A 347-nucleotide genomic window follows, 5' to 3' on the forward strand; every position below is an offset into this window, starting at 1 on the left:
ATGGGGTTCCCATGATCACATTGTAGATAGCGGGATGATCGACCACCGCGAACTCGACGATTTTCGTGATCTCCTTGGCCATGACTGGCAATTGGATCGATCCAAGAGTCATCGATACTTCGCCTGAAAAACCCGTGAGTGGTTTTGGCGTCGGAATTACTTCTCCGAGTTCAATGCTCATCCGTTTGAGACTGTCGCGGAAGATTACGTTGACCGTGCTTCCCGTGTCGACGAGTACCCTTCCGACTTCAAAGTCTCGTATAACAAGATCTATGAAGAGCGGGTCGCAGTGAGGTTGATCGATGCCGCCGGCCTCTTCCTTTGTGAAGGTGATCGAGCAATTTTGG

The sequence above is a fragment of the Brassica oleracea genome, chromosome C9 (genome assembly GCF_000695525.1).
Source record: "Brassica oleracea var. oleracea cultivar TO1000 chromosome C9, BOL, whole genome shotgun sequence".
Lineage (NCBI taxonomy): Eukaryota > Viridiplantae > Streptophyta > Magnoliopsida > Brassicales > Brassicaceae > Brassica > Brassica oleracea.